Consider the following 22,571-nt stretch of genomic DNA (forward strand, 5'->3'; position numbering starts at 1 on the left):
ACACACACACACACACACACACTCACACACACACCCATACACACACATCACACCCATACACACACACATCACACACTTGCACACACACACCCATACACACACATACACACACCCACACCCACATCACATACTTGCACACACACACACACACATCACACACTTGCATACACATACACACCCATACACACACATACATGCATGCACACACACACTTGCACACACATACACACACAGCCATACACACACACCCATACACACACACAGCCATACACACACACCCATACACGCACACACATACCCATCACACACACCCATACACACACACACCCATACATACACACATACACACACCTATACACACACATCACACACTTGCACACATTCAACCATACACACACATACACGCATGCACACACACTTGCACACACACACCCATACACATATCACACACTTGTACACACACATATACACACACATGCACACATACTTGCACACACACACCCATACACACACATCACACACATATATGCATGCACACACACACTTTCACACACACATACACACACATGCATACACACACACAGACCCCACACCCTCCACATATAAATAATTCAAAATGAATCTTTTTAAAAAATAAGGAACTCATGGCTCACATAGATTCCAGAAAGGGTAAGATGTATCATTTACTGCAAATAGATTCCTGTGAGACTAAAACAGAGTGTGTGTGTGTGTGTGTGTGTGTGTGTGTGTGTGTCATACTACTGGAATGTCATGTGCACTTAGGCACAGCTCACTGTTTGAACATTCTTATTTGAAACATCTGTATGGAGAAGTCATGTTTTCTTCATGTTAGCAACCATCACAGCAGGTGTTAATTGTGCAAGAGTTGCTGACACTCAGCTGGTGACTGAGGGCCTTTTTCTCTTTTCTTGTCCCCCTTAAGACTCCCCATCTCTCTGTCTGCCCCAAAGGAATATACCTCTATAAACACAAAGGACAGCATGGGACAGCATGGAAGGGCAATAAAGGCCGGCAGTGAGGGCAGAGACCACCTTAGGCTGCCTAGTTAGCCCTGGTCTCTGGGTCTAGAGGAGAGAGGAGCTGTAGCCAGCATTCTCAGGGAGAAGGGGGGAGCAAGCTAATCAGAGAGACAGGCTCAGAGCAGGGAATTTTGAGGGCTATGACTATTTCAAGTTAGAACCAGACACATATCATAGGGTCTGTCTCTTTCTCTCCTGAAATGTATGCCTATAAGCATTTTGCTGTTAACTTGACACAAGCTAAGATCATAGGAGAGGAGGGAAGTTCAAGAAAATGCCTCTGTGAGTTGGGGCTTCCCACAAACCTGTAGGAGGTTTTCCTGATTAGTGATTGATGGGGGAGGGGCCAGCCCATGGTGGGTAGAGCCATCCACAAGCTGGTGGTCCTGGGTTCTACAAGAAAGCAGGCTGAGCAAACCATGGAGAGCGAGCCTGTAAGCAGCACCCCTCTATGGCTTCTGCATCAGCTCCTGCCTCCAGGTTTCAGCCCTTACTGCTTGTGTGTGTGTGTGTGTGTGTGTGTGTGTGTGTGTGTAGGCCATAGGTTGCCTCCAAGAGTCTTCCTCAGTCACTTTCCACTTTTTATTGTGCAGCTTCTCTTGCTGAACCTGGAGCTCCCAATTGCAGCTAGTTTAGCTTGCTAGTTTTCCCAGAGATCGAAGCCCTGTCTCTGTTCTCTTTAACCCCAGGTTTTGGGGTTAAAGAGGCTGACACAGTTCTGGGATCTGAGAACAGTCCTCAATGCTAAAGCTTTGTCTACAGAGACCTCCCCCAGCTCTCAATTAAAAACAATTAAGAATATAGAAAAATAGGTTTTCTAAATTTGTTAAGGGATGCATTAATAAGATCTTCAGATCTGGGCAACTTCTACAAGTTATACAATAACTGATCTGTCTATGTGGTGGCAGACAACAGAAAACTGTCATGCTTACATCATAAAGCCGGAGAAAAATTTTACAAAGATGCTTAAAGATGCTCAGCTCGCCCAAGCAACTGGCCTTTTCGGTCTTCTTGGCTGCCATAATACATAATGTAGTGTGTGAGTGGCCCTCAGGGAAACGGCTGTTGTTTTATTTATTCAGCCACTCTGCTCCACAACAACCCAGCTCCACCTGGACCTCCGCCCTCTGATTCTGTTTCATTCCTGTCCACTTCCTTCCCACCAGAGGCCCTCAGCATCTTTTTGACCACTCTCTGCCTCTCCACTCACTACCCTGGGGGTTTTGATATCCACTTGGCTTTGTGCCCTGTGCCCTGTGCCAGTCCCATGTCCTGGAGGAGGAGGGCTATGCCTGTTCTTGTGTGGTGGAAAGTAGAGGAATGGAGAGAAGGCAGGGAAGAAGGCACTAGGAAAATGAGAAGCTGGATGAGTTCTTGACATTTGCTTCCCTATGTTGAGCTTCCTGTAGAACCAAGCGAGAAAAAGAGAAGGAGAGTGTGGCTGGGCCCCAGGGTGGACAGAGGTTTGGAGGAGGGTTACAGCTGGGGCAGGGCCCATGGCTGTGGAATGCCTCACTCGGGTGGGAATCGAAAAGGAGATTGTCAGAAGCCCCGCCTGCCTTCTGTTCCTTGGAGTATTGTAACTGTTCTAGCAAAGGATTCAAGCTTTTAAATTTTGGGGTTGCAGCAACTGTGTTCCCATGACAACGGCATCCTCTCAGGACTGATCCAGGTGCACGTCTGCCTAATTAAGGTCTAGTCCTACTAGGCAAAGAGTCATTTTCTTTTCCATTAATCATTATGCAAATTTCCTCCCAAAGCCCTGCTGCCGGGCGGAAGACCCCTCCCTTCCCTGCTCAGGTGTCTCTCTGACTTCTTGGTGCTGACAAAAAAATGATCTGTATTGTCTTTATTAGGAAAAATAACAAAGCAGCCATGGTATGAGATGCTACTGGGAAAGCTTGCATAGTTGCACTGGAGAGACCCATGCAAATATGTTTAGGATTCTAGAGATGAAATTTTCAAGTTATTTCTCAAGATCACTTCTCCCTCCTTCCCTCTCAGTTTCCCTCCCTCCCTTCCTTTTCTTAGTATCTCATGGAGCCCAGGCTAGCCCCCACCCCCTTTTTATAGTTTTTGGTTACCTGCATGTCTCTGGTACTGGTATTATAGACGTGAACCTCCACAAACAGTTTGTGTGCATGGCTGGAGATTGAACCCAGCATTTCATGCATGCTAGGCAAGCACTCCACAATCCTAACTCCAAATTCTGAACACATCTGCAGGCAATGTCTCATTGTCTAGAGTAAGAGTTCACATTCTCATAAAGACTCAATAAATCCAGTCAGCCTCCAGTGCTTATTCTTCCAAAGTTGTGTAGTATGGAAAGATGGGTCAGCATGGGACTTTTCAGGGCTCTTGGCATAAAAGGGTAGATGTGATGTGTATCACAGTGGGCCTAATGCAGGACTGAGGGCCTGAAAAGGAGACCCTTTAATGAACATTAAAATTAATGGGAAAGTAAAAGGCAAACACTGGCTCAGGATGTTCAGAGGGCAAGTAGAGATATGCCGCTTAGTGATGGGAAATGACCCAAGAAATGTGTATTTGACATATTTGTCACGTGCCAGCATCAGACAGCATACTTATGCACACCTGTACACTACAGTCTGCTAATACCTGGGCTCTCATGCAGCCAACCCGCACAACATGGAGACACAGTACTGAACACACAGTGCTGAATATCTGTGTATCTGTGTATGTAGACCATAGCATAGACCTGAAGTTTGTCACTGGTAGATATATGATCACATGGTACACCACTGTGGATTCCTCTGGGATTCAGGGTCAAGCAAAGACCTTAAGAGGCACCCTCTCGCAGGCTCCTTTTCTCCTTACTGTCTCCTCTGCACCTACATTTCAGAAACACACTGCCTCTTCTGGCTGCCAGCAGCCACCTTGCCCTCCAGTCCTTTCCATCCCCCTCCTCCTTTGTTGTTATTGGTAATACTGGCATTTCTCTCCTTTCCTATTTATCTTCCACTACTCCCGAGTCTCTGAGACTCTCTCATGGGGCTGTGTTTTGATCTCAAAGATCTCTCCTGGCTACACCCTCCTTCCCACAAAGCAGTGGGTTCAGCCCATTGGTGGATGCTTTGGCTAAGGCTCCTGTTTAGGGAGCGTGAAGCCAGTGTTTTAGAGAGAGAAAGTTGGGCCAGCACCGAGTGGTAAATTCTGTTTCTTTAGGTCCTGGTTCCTGCACTGGTAAAACTGCTGCCCTTGGTTCCCGACCCTTGCCTTTCTGTGTAAAGACATTCATTTCCCAGTGGGCTTATCTGTGTGCAGTCCATGTACAAGCCTGCTGGGCTGTCACAGGAGCTGCTGTTCCTGCAATATGCTAGGGCTTTTGCCAGAGAAAGGGTCTCAGCGTGCAGGGGGGTGGTGGTGAAGAGATGGCCGTCTTCATCAGGAAGGGTGGGTGGAGGCTCAGTGGAGGCCGGGGCCCAGGCTTTCTAATTCTAGAGCTAAGAGCAGACTGGTTTCCTTGACAACGGAGCTAAAGTCTGCTCATCTGCTGCTTGGGATGGGCTTTTGTGTATCTACAGAAAGCTCTGGGACTTGGGGACAAGAAGCCATTTCTGGAAATGTGCCAAGCCTTTTGTATTAACAATATTTAAAACCTTCCCAGGTGGCCTGGGGACATCAGTTATATAATCTGTGCACTGGGAATCTCAGCACAGAATCTTGTTTCTTTCTACCACATTGCCTCTGATCCTTAATTTTAGTTATTTATTTATTTAGTTTTTACCATGCCAGTCATATCTTTTTGATATCATGTTTTACCGTGTCACTCACCAAAAGCATCTTTCTCTTCCTCAGCTGACAACAGTGTGTATGACAAACAGCATTTGGCAAGCTGGCCTGGGCTCACACTTGCACTTTTCAGGTGGCATCCTCAGACAAGGCTTAGGGGGGCCAAACCCTCCTCCTAGATGCAAACCACAAGTTTCAGGCCCCATAGCTTAGTGTGGAGGTAGGGCAGCGTGGAGGTGGCTCATCCTAGGAAGTGGCCTGGTATTCGGACTAGTAGGTGCCTTCCCTTTCTTTCCTATGCATTATTAAATCCTCTTTCAGTAGCATTCAGGGATCACAGGAGGAGGCAGCCAGCAGAGATTTCATACTGCCTGCAAGAGCAACATCTGCTTCAGGGAAATATTCTACAGACTGGGAGCCTGTGGCAAGTCTCAAGACGACCTCAGACCTCGGGCTCAGAGCTGTACCATTTGTCACATGTGTGTCATGTTTCTTCTGTGTCGGTGTACTGCATATTTGAATGTCAAATGACACAGATGGGAACTGTGAACGAGCGGCCACTATGAGAGGGGAAATAATTAGCCGGAGACAGTGACTTCAGACAAACATGTCACCAGCAATGTGCACACCAAAGCAGAACTTTCTCCAACAGGTCTCTCAGGGAGTCCTGCTTCTTGTGACAGTCACAGCTCTAGGGCTTGAGTGTGTCTGATTCATTACTGAGGAGGCATCTAAAACCCTTTACACAATTCCTTTGTCCCTTCACATTCCAGAAAGTCACCCACTGCCCAAGAAAAATATTGGGCTTATTAGCTTAGATGGGCTTGAGTTGGCAGAGTTCTTTGTCTGGAAGAGACCCTTACCTCAGGCTCTGCTGCTCTAACTAGACAGGATCCTGCTCTCTATGTCACTTTCTACCTCCCTGAGAGCCATCTGAAGATGGCTCTATCAGGGAATCAAGGACCTGGCTCCCAATTGTCTGTATGACCCATTCCTTTCCCCTTGGCACAAAGGCTTCCAGTTGCCTGCTGGGCTTCCTGGATGGATGAGACATATGTACCCTTGGGTCCTATGACTCTCAGTTAGACAGAAGTCAGTCAGTCACTCAGTGATGCTGGGAAGCTGTGAAGATAAGCATGCAGGTGATTCCTGGGTAAACCTGCAGGATAAATGTTTTTGCAAACTGTAAAGACCCAGAGGCCTCACTTTGTATGTGTGTATGTGCTGCTCCGGAACAAGGTGACATACAGCACCCTGTTCTCTTGTCCTACAGAACGATGGCTGACTCTCACTGCAGCCTGCATCATACCAAGCTCTGAGCCCTGTGAGACAGGAGGCCATGACAGAACAGGAGCTGAGAACCTCCTATGGGGCTTTGTGCTGTGTCTTCCAGTATGGAATCTCTGAAACTTAAGGCTTGTGGTGCCTAGGGAAGACACAGCAGGCCACTGACCAGACGTTAGCTAATGAAGAAAGCCACTCAGGACAGCAGAGTCAGTTCAGCAGAGCCTACTGTGGGGTCTTCCTGCAAAGGTCCATCTATGAATACATGGGAGGGCAGTCTCGGGTACAGCCGTGAGATCAGAGGGACCTTGAGACATCCTCCCCTCATCAGGACCATCCTTTTCATCGAGGCAGCTCCCAGTGACTCTACTCTAGGTGCCAGTATACCAGAAGACACCGTGGGGATCAATGTCAGGTGATCCCTGCCCCCTGAGAACTTCTAGCCTAAGGTCAGTGACAGCTCATTCTTGTTCTCAGCTGCTTTTAGGAGTTTCAGTGCAAATGTTTTCTGCCACATTCTCATGGTTACAGCCCTCTCCTGCCGTCTGCCCACAGCTCCACCCACAATGAGGAGCTCTGTTGAAATGAGAGTAGGTGGTTGCAGCCTGTCCCAGTAGTCTGACCAGACAGACCCTTTATTTTGATGCATATCAGCTTCTAATAAGCCCATTCTCCCTGAGGTCCCTTGTACCATTACAGTAAGGAGGCCTGTATCCCCCTCCATGTGTCTCCCTAGCTATAACATGCTGCCTGTTCCCCTGTCACCCTGACATCATCAGAATGGTAAGAAGAACACTATCTCATTGGGTCACATTGATGTCAGATGGATGAGCAAATGTCTAGCCAAGTCTCTCTAGGGCACTGGCTGCTATAAAGAAGAGGTATGTGAGCCAAATAAACCTCCTCATGCTCAAACCGAAGGCAGAGGGAAAAAAGAGTTGTATAGGTAGCTTGCTTATGTCCTCAGCAGTAAGTCCTGAGACAGACATAGTTCTGTGCTTCACCAGCTGCCCCCTGGGGAATTTCCTTCAAAGACTTCACTCTAGTGAAGCCGGCATGCTTGACCTTGCTTTGCTCCTGAAAAGATCTTCAGGAGGAGTCAGCGTGAAGTAAATTGTAGCTCATTAAGAAGAGATTTTTAAGAGAAACTAAGCATAGGGGTAAATAGATGATTATGAGAGGATAAGACACACCCCATGTGGGTGTGGCTTCTCAAGAGCGCATCCTCCATGACAACCTAATGGTAGCCACCAGAGACTATTTTGATTGTTTCCAACATTACATAGTTCAAAGTGTGTCTCAGGAGTTTTTCTCCAACACCACCTCTTTCAACTTTCACATTCACGTTCACCACCACCACCACCACCTCCTCCTCCCCCTCTTCCTCCTTCCTCATCTCCTCTACCTCCTCTTCCTTCTTTTGGTAAGTGATATCACAGGGTGGGTTCTGAAGTACCTTTAATAAGATTATAATTTGAACAGGTAAAAGCATGGCTCACAAGGCTACCCAGGGTTTGTTTTTTTTTTAATTATTATTATTATAAATAGAGATTTTCATCTTGCTTGTGAGACTCTGTCATAGATGTTTGGGCCTTAAGCATGGCTCACTGCTGTTTTAACATTCTTATCTAAAATGTCTTTCTATAATAGAAATACTGTCTCTGTGTAGGAGTCGTTCACAGCAAAGCTTGTTAATTGTACTGGAATCATTGACTCTGTGGAGAGATTGTTTCCTCCGGAGTTTAGGGTCAAGGGCTCCTTTTCCTTCCCATGTCTCCTTACTTTTCCCCATGTGGGGATTGGATGATGATGTCTCCTGTATTGATCCCCCAGTTGATGGTGCTGCTTGTGTAGGCTTGGGAGGTGACCCTTACTGGAGGAAGTGTGTCACTGGTAGTGAAAAGGGCTTTGGGAGCCTCCTGATACTTCCCATTCATTCTCTGCTTATGCTTGCATTTGAAGATGTGAATTCTCAGGTTCTTGTTCCAGCCATCATGCCTGCCACTTGCTGTCATCCCCTGCCATGATGGACTCTTAGCTCTCTGGAATTATAACTAAGACATCCGATGAGCTCTGGGAAGATTTCTTACTACTGCCTTTTATCCCTGTGGTCAGCTTGCCTAGCTGAGCCATGATGCCTGCTGCCCTCAGTGCCTGTGTGTGTGCACATGCATGAGTGTGCATGTGTATGTCTATGTGTGTATGTGTGCATGTGTATGTACATATTCTTGTTAGTGGCTGTTTAACTTACTTGCATTCTTGTGATTGTCTTGGCCATGGGACCAAGGGGGCCCGGGGGGGGGGGATATCTGTCACAAGGACCTGATGTGATGTTGTGCTTATGAGTCACCCCAACTGCAGGGAGTCACACTTGACTTTTCACACTACTTCTTTCACACAACAGGCAATGCTGAGATAATTCACATTTTCCATCCCAGGGCAGCTTTTCAGAAAAGAAATAGGATTTTTTTTTTTTTTGACACTATCTTGCACTGGTTACAAATGGTAGCAATTGCCTGTAGGACTCTTGAGAAATTACGAAGTGTTAATTAGCAGAAGCACTGTGTATTTAAAATGCACGGCATGTTTAAATAACTATGGAATCAAACCTACTTTGCAATGTTGTAAAACCATCTGGTCTGAAAATCTGAGGACTTACATTTTGCTGCGTATATTAAGGAACATGTCTGTGGCCTTCTGGAAATGGTTGTTTGTAGCATTTTTTAGTCCCCTGGATGTGGAAGCAGGCTTGGAAGCATGCCACAAGCTGGTGATGATTATGGCCTGGCAAGCTTGGACTGTTCCTTGTGTCTGCAAGCCTGTTTAGAAGATTAAATGGCAAGGCTGCCACAGTGTATGATGGATTAACCTGACGCCGGCACAGGAGGCTATGTCCTGTGAGGTCACGCTGATGGCACTGCTGTGGCCTTAAAGATGGGCGTGAGTGGCCAGAGAAACTCATGGTGGCAGGTTAAGGTTTTATCTTTCTTGAATATGAAATGGGAAACAAGTGGGCCACAGCAAGATTCCTTATACATCTACTTTTTTTGTATTTTTGTTTCAAAATGTATTACATGGATAAAATGTACCTTGATTATATCCACCCTACTTCCTCTCCCTTCCTCCAACTCCTCTTAGCCCCCCCCTCCATATGTCTCCCTCACAACTTCATTTATTTATTTTTTGGTAATAACACACTGAGTCCTATTAGCTGCTGCTCATATGCACATAGGTGTGGGGTCATCCACCGGGGCATGGGCAATGTACCAGAGGCTACCCCACAATGAAAAGTGAATTCCCCTCCCCCAGAAGTCCTCTTCTGCCAATAGCTCCTCTGCTAGTGCAGGTCCTGGATAGCTGTTCACTGGTCTGTGTTGGATTTTTAACTGAGTTGATCTTGTGTGGGTAGCCACAGTTGTGTAAGTTGATGTGTCCAACATCCATGTCATGTCTGGAAGACAACTTCTCTCACAGCTGTCCTCCCCGCTCCCTGGCTCTTACATCTTACATCTTCCACACCTGGGCTGTGGTGTAGGAGTTGATATAGATGACCCATCTGTGGCTGAGCACTCAACAGTCTCTTATTCTTAGCCATCTTTGACAACTGTGAGTCTCCGAGTCAACCACTGCCCACTGCAGAAGTTCCCTGCACCCGGGGAGAGATGCATAAACCATAAATATTCAGAAGGCAGCTCGACAGCATGACTGTTTAGCAAAAGACATCAATAAGTTCTGTCCCAGGGCTCATGCTTCCCTAGCTGCGGTTTTGATCATGTTTAAAATACCAGGCATGCATTCCCTCTCTTTAGGCTGATAACTCGAAATGCCTGAGAGCTGGTACCTGATGGCTATGGACATGGCTTTTGTGAAGCATTTTAGAGATAACACTGTGTGTATGGGATGTCCTGGGAGGGTTGGAGGAAACAGTCCAGGGGAGGGGGAGGGAAGGAAGTGAGGATGAGCAGATGGTTTGTATCTGCTCACTCCTGTTCCCACTTTGGGAGAGTAAGGCACAGACTATGACAGCTGAAGCCTCTCACTCCATCTCAGCCTGCAACCTTGTATCCATGGTTCTCCCCACCCACCCCACTCATCACACTTAGAGCTCCGTGCCTAGGGGTATGAGCACCCAAGCTACAGTTCTAGTCCTCTTGGACCAAGTGCTTTGCTTATTTCTTTTCTCTTCAAAAGCTCTATTTGTTTATTTGTGTGTGTTCTTGTGGGGTATATGGGCATGTGTGGGATCAAAGGACAACCTGCTGGATTCAGTGGTTTTCCCTCCACTATGAGGGTCTTGGAGATGGGACTCAGATTATCAGGTGGCAAGTGGCAAGTGCCTTGACCTGCTGAGCCATCTCAGTGGCCCAAGTGCTTCCACTTTACAAAAACATTAAGGCGGTTGATTTAATAATTATTTATGAGTCAAATCAAGTTTATCAGAATTAGGAATGCAGGCTCTGATTCTCCTGGGAATTCTTCAGGTCTCCAGGAACCAGGGGCACAGAAGTTATTTTAAAATCTTTCCTATCGAAAACAAAATAAGTATAGAGGAAGTATGAAAGCCTGGGTAGGGTGCCAGTGCTTCAGGACAGCTAGCTGCACAGACGTGTGCTGAGGTGTAGAGAGTTTGGGTGGGCACATGTTTGAGTGGCTTCCTTCTAGCTGTGTAATGTTTTCATTTGGGAGTTCATTACAACAAAGTGGTTTTATAGAAAAGAAAGGAAAAGAACAAGCTGCCCCCAGATTGACTTGCTCAAGGGCAATGAACTAGAGCTGTCAGGACTCATTAGCACTTCCCGGTGAGCTGATTTTCAATTCAGAAGAATTGACTGAGCCCAGAGACAAGTGCCACCAAAGGTCAGTGACGGTCACCTCCTGCTAAGGCAGAGCTTCCACATGCTGAAACCCTGGCCTAGAACCACGATGGGTTGGGTCTACAGTGCTCCTTAGTCTTTGTATCCTCTGCTATACGGGCCCTTTGGGTTTGTTTGTTTCTCTGGTCCTAGGAAGTGTACTCAGAACCGTGCACATGTGCATGTCCTCTTTGCTGTGACAAAAGCAGCTTAGGGAAGGGAATGTTTATCGTGACTCACAGTCAGTGATGGTCAGGGGAGTTGTGGTGGCAGGAACTTGAGGCTGCTGGTCATTCTGTGTCCACAGCCAGGAGCAGAGAGCTGAGTGCTGGTGCTCACTCACTCTCTCCTTTTTGTTCAACCCAGGGCAGCCAATGGTGCTACTCACAGTTAGAGTGGGTCTTCCCAGCTCAGTTAACCTAGTCTAAGCCACTCCTCTAATAAATTATAAATCCAGCCAAGTTGGTAATCAATACTAATGACCACAGCCTCCGTGGTCTCATAACCTTTTCCTCTCTGTGTAAATCAGCTCTCCACTGGGGACTCTGGTGATGGTATTTTTAGGGTCCAGCTCAGTAATCCAGGATAATCTCATCACGAGATCCTTAATTGCACCTGCTAAGACTTTGCCATGTGAGGTAATGTTCACAGCACTGGAAAGCCACAGATGTTTTGTGTGGATGTTAAGAGTCAGGGAAGAGGAAAGATACAGATGCCTCAACTATACCCACCTGTCTTAGTCAGGGTTTCTATTCCTGCACTAACATCATGACCATGAAAGCAAGTTGGGGAGGAAAGGGTTTATTCAGCTTACTTCCACATGGCTGTTGATCACCAGAGGAAGTCAGGACTGGAACTCAAGCAGGTCAGGAAGCAGGAGCTGATGCAGAGGCCATGGAGAGAGATGTTCCTTGCTGGCTTGCTTAGCCTGCTCTCTTATAGAACCCAAGACCTCCAGCCCAGGGATGGCACCACCCACAAGGGGCCCTACCCCCTTGATCACTAATTGAGAAAATGCCCCACAGCTGGACCCCATGGAGGCACTTCCCCAACTGAAGCTCCCTTCTGTGATAACTCCAGCCTGTGTCAAGTTGACACACAAAACCAGCCAGTACACCACCCTTTCCTTGGAGCTTCTGAAGGGTATTTATTACAGCCGCAGGGAGAGTGGCTACAATAGAGGCTTACATAGCTGACGGTTCAGGAGCTGAAGTCTATGGATCCTGCACCGAGGAAGCAGACACAGGCGGAGAGATCAGCCAACTCTGGAGATTATGGCCTAACCCTAGCCAGTCACAAGCATCTTGCCCTCCGGATCCAACAAGCTCCTGAAGGCCAGCCCTCTTAGTACTACTGTCACAGCAGTTAAGTCTTAACATGAAGAAGGGACACTCTGACAACAACACGCCTCAGAAGGGAGGGTGGGGGACCATTAGAATGCACTGCAGAGCAGAGTCCAGCCACAGACACTACCTGCCTAATTTCATTGAACTCAGACTGGGAAACGTTGACTTCCCCTTGAGGATGTGGGATAGGGCAGCCAGCCCAGATGCATGCTCACTGGCAAGAAGGAGTCTGGGCAGTGATTTATATTTTAAATTGTTAGGTTGTCTGTAAGCTACACTAGGGATGATTTCACAATAGTACCTAAGCCCTGTACAAAGCCAGAGCTTTCTGTATGCTTCCTTATATAATCGAATCTGGGTCCTGTCCACAGTATATGAATGAAGAAACAGAGGTTAGAAAAAGTAAACCATTGGGCCAGTGAGATGTCTCAGTGGGTAAAAGCTTTGCCACCTGATGGCAAATGAAGTCAGTCTAATGACCTGACTTAGAGCCCCAGAATCCATATGATGGAAGGAGAGAACTGACTCTTTAACACAAGCTTTCCTCTGACTGCCACACATGGCCCTGACACACACACACACACACACACACACACACACACACACACACACACACACACAAACAGAGAGACAGAGACAGAGGGCAAGCTGAGATTCAACACTGAACTTAGATATTATTTCCAGGTTTATTAGGATTAGCACCTAGGCCCTAGATGCCCTAACAAGCTAGGCTTGCCACTTGGCTTCAGAAAGCCATTTTAAGAGACAAATTAGTAATGTAAAGCAGAAAACAGGTTTAGTCAATGTGGCCATATTGGGAAGAGTTAAGAGGCCACAGGTATACATAACTAATCAGTCTCAGTTGAGTTGTCTGTCCTAATATTGAGCCATCATAATCTCTGTCTCAATTCCTCCTACAAGGTAGTTGGACAGTGGTAAGTACTGTGCAAACTCTTTCCGGATGATGAGTTTCACCTCTGCCTGGTCTTTTCTTCTCAGAATGAGATTCCAGGAGAAAATGCCAATTTCTTGGGGACCATTGTTTCAACAGTCTGATAGCCAAAGAGACAGGCACAAGATATCATCACTATGGCCACACTGATGCTGATGGGTAGATCCAGTCTCCGGGTCTTCCCATAGAAAGGTAGTCTTGGAGTATTCCAGAATCGTTTACCACCCTCTAGAGACCCTCATTTTCTTTATTCTAACCCAAAGTTGGGACTATGCAGACAAGAAATGAATGGCAGTTCCCAGAGGAATTTGGAATGGAAACTGCCCTTGATGGAGCATCTCATGCTGGTCCCCTCCCTTTCTTCCCTCTCCCTGTCCTTCTCCACCTCTATTCCTGTGTGTGTGTGTGTGTGTGTGTGTGTGTGTGTGTGTGTGTGTTCATGTGTGTGCTCTTGCATGTGCCGAGTGTGTTCGTGCATGTGTTCTTGCATGTGCCGAGTGTGTGTGTGTGTCCTTATGCATGCCAGGCAGCTGTATCTCTAGCTCCTCTTGTGTTTTCATCAGCTCAGGAAATCAGAGGTCCAGATGGTGGGTGAGTCTCCTCTTCCATCCCACACTGGGCTCTCCTCCCCTGTGACACTGCACTGCTGTTTCACAGGAGAGGAAGTGGCTTCCTCGTCAGAAAACAGATAAACAAACCCTGCGTGGAATCATGCAAGCGGGGATCTTAAGCCTTCCCTTGTCCTTGACCTCCGGACACAGCATGGGGCAGAGGAGGATATTGACAGACAGGCATCCATGTCTGTTTAGAAGGCTGCTCAGGGCTTCTAAAGCCTTCCTGGTCTGTTTCTCTTTTGGCATCTCTTCACCTTTCACCTGGTAATGACATGCTTCCTACCATGGGAATATGATGACACTAATTTCTTTATAGTGTGTGTGCTTACACATGTATAGGTATTGTGGGCATGCTCAGAGGCCCAAGGTTGACATTGGAAACTATCCTTAACCACTCTCCCACCTTGCTCGTCTACACAGGGCCTCTCAGTCAAATGTAGAGCTCCCTGTTATGGCTCATCTCAATAGCCAGCTTGCTCTGAGGATCTTGTCTTTGCCTTCCAAGGCTTGAATTACACAGGGACTCCCACCCCACAAACACACAGAATTTACTGGGATCCGGGAGTGCAAACGTTGACTGACCCTCGTGTTTGGGATGCTAATGCCGTACTTGTCGAGCCATCTCCACGGCACTCATGAAACTGACTTATAATATGGATTTCTATGCCTTATCTGTTCTGAGACACATTTCCCCCACACTTAAATAATCTCTGAAACTAGGATGTGTCTTCTAACCAAAGGTAATATCTAACCAAGGGTGTTTCCTCTTACAAGCTGTGGTATAGATGAACAGGGTCGGGCTAATGGTTATTTTTACAGCTCACCCTCATACCAGATTTAATGCCTCCCCTACATCCCACCCCTATATCCTCCCCGACTTCTGAGACCAGCATCTGCGCTGGCCTGTGTGACTCACCTCCTGTGTCGTCTTCTTAGACAGATATCCCAAAAGTGAGGCTGACTTGAGTCACAGTATCTGCAGCCCTCAGCTTGTTCTCCCTTCTATGACCTCTCGTTTCTTCCTCTTTCTTATCTTATCAATAATCCTATGGCCTCTTGGGAGTTAAGATGGAAGATTATATTTTATGATTTGTGGCTTCAGCTGGTTATTTATTTCCTTGGGTCTGCCGTTAGGAGTCCAGTCCCTCCATCACTACAGATGAGCTCAGCTGAGGTTAACGTCCGCACAAATGGAGCTCCCGTTTCTAAGCTGGGAGTGGGGTGGTCTGGCTCCTTCATCCTTGTGCTTTTATGTCTCTACCTGGAAATGGATTGGTCATGACGTAATTGCTGTGGCCTTGTTAGAGCAGAAATTGAATTGTCCTGAGGTATAAAAGGTTGAGATGATTATGTGGACACCACAGTCATTCCCAGAAAGCATGTGGCCTCCTGATAACGTGCTAGAAGCTCTTTTTCCTTAAGGTTGTGTTTTTGGGGATTTGATCCTCCTTATCTGAAATTATAGTAAAAGAAAAACAAAAATATCTTGAAGGACATTGAGATGGCAGGGAAACTATCAATGCTACAACTAGGGAGAGAAAAAGTAAGGACAGAGATTCCACATGTGGATACCTGGATCCTAATGGGACTCCATAGTCATTGGGAAGGAAACAGAAGCCAGGAGTTCACAGGACTAGTCTCCCAGAGTGAAGGGAATGTGTGAGGGCATTGATAGGGTAGGATGCTTGCTGAAACAGGCTAAGGGGCTCCAGTCGGCTGCTCCGTGGTCTGCCTTCCACTTGGTGGTGACACCCATTGCCCAGAGTATTTCCTCTGTCCTCTGCATCCTGCAAGGAAGATGACATTTGAGAAAGAATGAGTGTTCACACCTGGACTCTCAGTAACTGTTAGCCTGTGTCTATAACTGTGATTAAACACTTGAGATCAATCAGCTTAAAAAAAGAAAAGGTTATTTTGTCCATAGCTGTCAAAGATCCAGACCATGGCTGAATGGTCCCATTGCTTTGGGTCTGTGACAGCATAGTACACAATGGCATGAGTTGTTACAAAGGAGACTACTTGGCTTATGGCTGGGTACAAGAGAGGGACATACCTGACATCTCACAATCCCTTTTAAGAGCATTCCCCATGATCTTAAAACCTCTCACCTCTTAATACAGTTTTCTCTTGTGCCCATTTGGTAAAAAACAAAACAAAAACACCACCCAAACCTTAGTAAACGTGACGATTTTGACCTTCGTGTATTAAAAGTATGTTTCCACCTCTGGTGGCTGGGGGTGTTTGCTGTGGTATCATGGACAGCTGCTCTCTGGAGCTCTTGGCTGGGAGGAGGGGGCCCTATGAGATAGGACCTCAAGCAGAGACATCATCCTGGCCATCATAAGAACATAGTGATGTTTGTACTCAGTCAGGCTGACCATTTTCAAGGTTTGTTTCACTGGGCTTTAGCACTCTTGCCTGAAGGCAAAGGGTAGACAAGGTGACTGCCTCCTAGGGCCTGGATGGATTGCCAGACAGTGGAGGTGAGAAATGGTGACTCAGAGGGCAGTCAGCCTCTGTGGTTATCTACATAGTTCCAAGGTTGCAGACCTTTTCCCTGGAGGGACCATGGTGGAGAGCCAGGCCCAGTCAGCCAGTCTGCTAGTTCCTCTCAGCCTCTGCGAACTCAGAGCTTCGTCCAAGCCCCTCCTCTCCCTCATGAAGGCTTGACAGCCGAAGTGGCTTGAGGATCAATAGAAGAGGTACCTACTGTGTGGGTTAAAGCCCAGTGTTGGAGCCTCCATGCCAGGAATTGTCTAGCTTCCATGCTGAGGACTACCCACTTCCACACTAGCAAGGATGCCATTGGCCCGTCTCTGAGAAGGCCTTGGAGAGCAGAGATGGGATTCTCCTACTTACATCTCCAGCAGGGGGGCAGAACCTGGCACATGAGAGGACTGTCTTTGAGTCCAGGTTCAGCAGAGCCCAAAGGTGACTATGTACCTTAGTGATGCAGAAGCCATGGAAGTATGTGTTGGATGGCCACCTGCCACCCCTGTAACCCACACTATCAAAGAGAGTGCCAGAGGTATCTCTCTTGCCCTGGCTCCTAATGGCTATTTCCTCCTGAGCTGGAGCCAGCTCATGTCTGAGCCTGTTTGCCAGGAGCAGGGACCAGGTTCCCCTTCCCAGGCTGAATGCATTGGGCTTCTGTCATGGATACAAACTGAGCTTTGGGCTGGGGCCGTTGGCTAGTTTCCACCACCACCATTCTACTTGGTTTGCGGCATATACTCCTCTTCATTTGAGCAGGGTGGGGATTGGTGAAGCAAAGAAAGAAGCTGTCAGTCAGATGTGTTCAAACTCAGGCTCTTCTCAGCCAGCTTCAGAGCTGCAGATCTGGTCACTCGGGTACCCAAGGCTTCAGCTCCACACCTGGAAAACCAAGATATGGCTCTTCACTACAGGGCTTGGAGAAGGCCTGGCCCAGCTCCAGCCCCAGCCTCAGTCCCAGCCTCAGCCCCAGCAGCTTCTGTGTTTCGCAGCTCCATGCATTGAATAATATCTATCATTAAGATCTAAGTCAAGACCATGATTCCCATAAATGTCCATAGAAGCACTGAGCAAGGTCTGTTTCTGGTCAGGCCTGGTCTTCATTTCCAGACCCTATATCGAGAGGACCAGTTGGCTACACGTCAGCATACATGTGCCTGTGTTTCTGTGTCTTATATGCACGCTCATTTTCAATGAACACAGACTGACTATGCCTCTTTGGACGGCTGGAAGATGTCTACCTCTCCCGGTATCTTATCTTGCTTTGGTGTCCAGTTCCTATTCCTGGTCACTCCTGGCTTTTGAAGTTCCTGACTAGACCCATTGCTGCACAATGAGAGGAAGGGAAACAAAGTGAGCCTAGCCCTGGGGAAGCAGCACGGGCTGCTGTTTACACTAACAGGTGGATGGGAAACTTGTCTATTAGCTCCTCAGGTGTGAGGTCCTGAGCCAGAACCTTTTATCACTCTCCTGGGTCTCTCTAGAAGAGCGTACATTAGGAGTACCCAGAAATCATTACTCAGGTGCATGCAAGGCAGGTAGCAGTGAAGAGCTTCCAGCCAGCAGGGTTTCAGGAGGCTGACATTGATTTTACCACCTCTTCCGTTCCTCCTCTTTTCTTCTTTTTAAAAGTACTTTGGTCCTAAATGACCACAGTGGTTATTACAGGAGATGGAGCATGGAAGAATGAAGAATCACGTGGTGTGAGAGACTATGATAAGTGTCCCCCATGATCCTGCCTTTATCTGAACATGGCAGGCAGGGTGTGGCCGAGCCTCTTATTTAACTGCTCACATCTATTCTGGGTAAGAGCAGCAAGGCCACAGCCACTGCCTCTTCCATTTGTGGGAGTCTTCAAGGATGGAGGACAGGTGAGGTGGGTTCTGATGCTGGGCACGAGGCTTGCAGCAAGTGCCTGTGGTTGGCCTTGCCCATAACTGACCTGGGAGGGGGCAAGGCTGTGTTTTCAAGCAGCTGAGCCAGTGGTAGTGGTGAGCTGAAATGTGAGGGCAGCTTATGGCTCTTCAGGCTCTGTGTATCAAGCATGTAACTCTCTGTCCTGATGTGGAGACGCCCCAGTGACATGGTAGGAGATGGTCACCCACCTCTCAAGCCACAAATAGCTTAATCTTTAGATTTTAGGGGCGTCTGGCTATATGGACTCCTGTCTGTTTTTCTTGTGGCTGCTCAGTTCTTTCCAGCCTCAGGGAGCCAGTGCACCCTCCAGGGACCATGGGTGACTTTCTCTTAATGAGACAGGGAGGAAAACTTGGCAGCGACATGCAGCACAGCTGTGCCTCCAGCTTCCTGGAGCCTAGAGCTGTGGAGGGCAGAGCAAAGTCCTGGTCACATTGAGAGGGGCATCCAGGGATCTTGGGCTTTCTGAGGGAGACAAAGTTGGGGTGAAGGGACTTTTAGAAAGCCAGAGGGCTGTGGAGTGTGTCATGGACATTACTTGCTTCTTGGGCCCCCGGTGTTAGCGTTGCATGTGACTTGGACTTGTTTGGCAGGATGTAGGATAGGTAAGTGTGGGTTCTGATGCTGTGTCTGAGACTTTCAGCAAATGCCCAAGGCTGGTCTTGCTCAGAGCTGATCTGGGGTCTCAGGTAGTTGAGCCTATGGCAGCAGTACCCAGCAGAAAGACAGCTCATGACTATTTTGGCTGTGTGTGCCCAACATAAGACTGACTATTCTGGTCCAGAGACACCCCACTGAAGTGGCAGGAGATCTGCTGGAGCTTGTTCCAGACTGGCCTTAGGGGCCATCCCCTGGGCTATATATCAAAGGAGCACAGTTGAGGAGGTTGTGACTTACCCTTAGGGTATCTGTCACCTTCCTCTGTGCTGCTCTGAGCTTCTGTGCTGTGAGTCGGGCCTGGGTGGACTTGGTTCAGCTTTGTTGATCTGACTCTACTTCCCATTAGTGACACCATTAGTCACATGTCTGCTTAGTCAGTTAGCATTTATCCAGCATCTACCTTAGACCAGCCCCGTGCAACTCCTAGAACAGAAAAACATCAAGGCCAACTCCTTCCACTTGCTAGGAACTCCGGGGTAATAGCTGTTGCTGCTGGGTTAAAAGAAGAATGAAAAACATTAAGAGAAAATGAGTGACAGCTGAAGGTTGGGAAGACTCTCCAGAAAGAGGACACCCAGGTGTCAGGAGAGGGTAAAGAGGAATGGGTGTTCCTGTAAGACCCCTTTGATCCCAGAGAGTCTGCCAATGAATTATGAGTAGCTCAGAGCAGGATGGGGAGGGGTGGAACAGACACAGAATGTCACCTCACGGTGTGATTTTATTCTATTGGTGGCCTCCATAAAGGGGGAGGAGTAAAAGAGGGGAGAGAAAATATGTCATACTATTTTTAGTTGGGGGCATGTCAATGAGTTTGAATTCAACACAGAGGGGGCATGCATTTGGTTTTAAAAAGCAAATTCATAATTATGGTTTGATACTTGGCAAGGATGAAAGAAAAGAATGTCTGCAATTTTTGTAGCAGAACCACAATTTGACTAAGTTTTAAATGGAGAGAACAGGGCTTAGAGATGCCAGTTCAGTGCCCCTGTTGAAGAGCACTGGGTTTCAGCAGGATCGTGGCAGGCAGGGGCCAGTTTGCAATTTTGGGACTCCAGCAGCCAGTTTGACGGTGGTCAGAAGACAAGAATGGTTATACAGGCCACCCCCCCAACCCCTATTGAAGGCAAAGACAAAGGGACATAAATCTAGAAGGTTTCTGTGGCTGAAATCCACAGGACAAGAGGCAGGAGTCAAGGTTGACTCTAGTCTACTTGGGGGCAGTTGCTGGTAAGACAGACAGGAGGGCCCAGCATAGGCACAGCCATGTCATGGTACAAACTAACCAAAGCCACAGTCCATTGGCCAGGCTGACACTAATACTGACATTAAAACTGGAAAGGTTCTTTAGCATTTTTTGTGTCTGAATGCACAGACTGGAATCCCCTGTGAGATTCTTGGTGCATTGGTGCCAGCTTGGTGGTATCTCTAGAGTGGGTGGCCCTGGGTGCCATGTGTTTTGGCTCTCTGAGCCACTTCAAACTGTTGGGATGTCAAGTGTCTATTCTTCCCAACCGGACTGCTATAGCCCATGCTGCCCTTTGCTTCCCAGCTCTTTTGGGGCTGGAAGCTAGACGTAGAGGTGTGTTAGGTTGGTTTTATGTAATCTGAACACAAGCTAGAGTCAGTTGCTAAGAGAGGCTCTCAGTTGAGAAACTACTTCCCTCCATGTTGCCTGCACGCAAGTCATTGGATTTTTTTCTTGAATAATGATTGATGTGGGAGGGCCTAGCCCACTGTGGGCATTGTTAACTCTGGGCTAGTGGTCCTGGGTTGTACAAGAAAGCAGGCTGAACAAGCCACTAAGTAGTGTCCCTCCATGGCCTCTGTCAATCCCTGCTTCCAGGTTCCTGCCTTGAGTTCCTGCCGTGACTTCCCTCAGTTGCTTTTGGACTTGGTGTTTTTATCACAGCAGTAGAAATCCCAGTTAAGACAGGGGAGCTCTTGAGGCACGTACTGGGAAGCCACAGGAGCTGATGCTGTGGGGGAGTGCTCTGGCCCATGAAAAAACATTTTAAACTCTGCTGATTTCCTGCCTGTTCCAGCCCAGGGCAGCCTGACTCTGCAGTTTGTGCTTAAGCAGAATTATCACCCCAGGGTAGTTTTTTATAGGTAACTAGTAAGAACTGTAGAGTCATTTCACTGCAGTCAGGGGTGACACTATGACCCCAGGCACAGAGCTGGGGCGGTGAGAGAGGGATTATACTGTTCATGTGGAAGACAGACGTCTGTCTCCTCATCAGTTTTGAGGTGAATTCTTTACTGTGTATAGGATATTTCAAATCTTGTGAGTTCTGACCTCTGAGGCAGGACTAATTCTTAGGAAGGGCATCAGAGGTTTCAGCAGCTACATCATGGGGTCAGTAATGAAGACAGGACCACAGAGGGCATAACAGTGGCTATGAACCTGTTGTGGCTAAAATAATTAGTAAATGAAGGCACCGTTTAGCAGTCACCAGCAGGTGCAAGACATGCTAAACATAAGGCCTGGCTTTTGGAGACATTCCTAGTCTCTGAGGTAGCAAGATGAACTTCAAGTCTGGCCTTGAAGACTGCGGGGTAGTGAGATATGAAACTCGGGGCCCACTAGGTGGGCTGCAGAGGGGGGCTGTCTCAGTGAGCACAGGCATGTGCACCCCCAAATGCATTCTTCTTGTTCACCATTGAGAGGCCAAGCTCCAGATGGTTCCTTCTCCACCATCAGGACAGGGAATGAGCAGAGCTGAGCCTCAGCCATGGGTGGGACACATAGGGGAGGTTGGCCCTGGGTGAGACACCAAAGCACCTGGGGACTGGGAAAGAGGACATCCAGGTGAAAACAAAAGCTTTTGGTCACACACATGTCACACACATACACACACACACACACACACACACACACACACACACACACACACACACCCTGCCCGACAAACTTCAAGAATCTTTGGCTCCTGAGTTTTTGCAGGAGTGTCTTTCCCATGTCTGTTGAATGTCAGTGACTTTCCCCTTCAGATGATCTCACCAACCCAATCCTAGCTCGGTCCACTCCTTCCTTGCATTCTGTGTGAAGTTCTTTCTAGTCCAAGGCTCTCTCATCTTCCTGGGGTGTGATATCCTTCAGGCTGTTTCTGTCTCTGGGGAGTGATCCTCAGATTTCTCACCCTAGCACCAGTGAGTACAGTGACTGTCACTAAAGAGTTTTGTGAGAGGCCTGTGGTTGTAAAGGCTTTATGCCCCAGTGTACGGGAATTCTAGGGCCAGGAAATAGGAGTGGATGGACTGGTGAGCAGGGGGAGTGGGGAAGGGGTAGGGGGGTTTCAGAGGGAAACCAGGAAAGGGGATAACATTTGAAATGTAAATAAAGAAAATCACTAATTTTTAAAAATGGGGGAAAAAGTTTTGGGAGGCCTTGGGCAGGAGTTCTATCTCCTGGTACCATACTCTGCTTCTCTCACTCTCAGAACAACTGTAGTGGCTGCTGCAGCTTTTTCTCCTCCACTCTCTCCTCCTCCTCCTCCTTCCACTCATTCTTTTCCTCCTCCCTTCCTCCTCTCCTCCCCCCTCTTCTGCTTCCCCTCCTGTTTTACTTCTTCCCTTTCTCATCTTGCTGTTTTCCTCATCTCCTCCTCTTCCCCACTTCCTTCCCCTTCCCCCTCCTTCATCCTCACTTCCTTCCCCCT

At 47.7% G+C, this 22,571-nt stretch overlaps 1 protein-coding gene across 3 annotated transcripts in view; it reads left to right on the forward strand.

The window, feature by feature from the left end:
- Add2 (adducin 2) overlaps nt 1-22,571 on the forward strand; it is a 99,954-nt gene that overhangs the window by 32,019 nt on the left and 45,364 nt on the right. The window contains exon 1 of one of the 3 annotated variants that reach the window (XM_031382409.1): nt 18,095-18,206. The exons of 1 other annotated variant lie outside the window; for it this stretch is intronic. The gene's annotated coding sequence lies outside the window, so the exon portion shown is untranslated. Of the gene's footprint in view, nt 1-18,094; nt 18,212-22,571 lie in introns of those variants that run through there. One more of the 3 variants, XM_031382410.1, reaches the window with a different exon arrangement.

Source organism: Mastomys coucha, unplaced genomic scaffold (genome assembly GCF_008632895.1).
Source record: "Mastomys coucha isolate ucsf_1 unplaced genomic scaffold, UCSF_Mcou_1 pScaffold20, whole genome shotgun sequence".
In the NCBI taxonomy this organism is placed as follows: domain Eukaryota; kingdom Metazoa; phylum Chordata; class Mammalia; order Rodentia; family Muridae; genus Mastomys; species Mastomys coucha.